Source organism: Apium graveolens, chromosome 10 (assembly GCF_009905375.1).
Source record: "Apium graveolens cultivar Ventura chromosome 10, ASM990537v1, whole genome shotgun sequence".
Lineage (NCBI taxonomy): Eukaryota > Viridiplantae > Streptophyta > Magnoliopsida > Apiales > Apiaceae > Apium > Apium graveolens.
Window position 1 is genome coordinate 83,786,652 of NC_133656.1, and position 1,068 is coordinate 83,787,719.

Consider the following 1,068-nt stretch of genomic DNA (forward strand, 5'->3'; position numbering starts at 1 on the left):
TCAGAAGACAAGAAGGCCATGAATTATTGTTAATGGAGTTGATGGTGATATGTTTGATAACATCATTAACTGCAAACAACCAAGGAGATTTGGGACACAATCCAAATTATTTTTGATGGTACTGAGCAAGTAAGGGAGAATAAGATCAGCTGTTAATTCAACAATATGAGCACTTCCATTGTGAAGATAGTGAGTCTCTCATTGATATTTTTAGTAGATTTCAAAAACTACTAAATGCTCAAAAGTTGCATGGAAGAATCTATCAAACAAAAGACTCTAACCTCAAGTTCCTTAGATCTCTTCCAAAAGAGTAGAAACCAATGACAGTCTCATTGAGAAATTCTCAGGATTACAAGGAGTTCACCTTGGAGAGACTGTATGGCATCCTGAAAACTTATGAGCTTGAAATAGAGCAAGATGAGAGGATGGAGAAAGGAAGGAAGAAAGGAGGTCCATAGCACTGGTTGCTGAGTTAGAGAAGGAGAAAGAGAAGAAGGTATATGTTGTTGAGTCTACATCAAAGGTCTGTGAAAGCAAGGGCAAAGGGCTGGTAGCTGAAAATGAAGATCATTTGAGCCAAGATTATGGATGATATTGATGAACATTTAGCATTCCTTTCCAGAAGATTTTCCAAGCTCAAGTTTAAAAAGAACTTTGGAGCAGCCAAGCCAAGTAGAAACAGGGTGGATAAATCCAAATTCAAATGTTTAAAATGGGCTTGACTGGGCATTTTACCAGTGAGTGTAGAAAGTCAGATTCTAGTAAGAAATTTGAGCCTGTTGATTATAAACAGAAATACTTTGAATTGCTCAAGCAAAAGGAAAGGGCTTTCATTACATAAGAAAATGACTGGGCAGCTGATGGATTGGATGAAGATGAAGAAACAAGCTATGTCAACCTAGCCCTGATGGCCAAATCTGATGAAAGAGAAACAAGTTCTTCAAGTAATCAGGTAATCACCACTAACCTAGCACATTTATCTAAAGCTGAGTATAATGATGCAATAAATGACATGTCCACATAATTATCACTTACGAGTTACACTTAAGTCCCTCACTAAGGAAAATG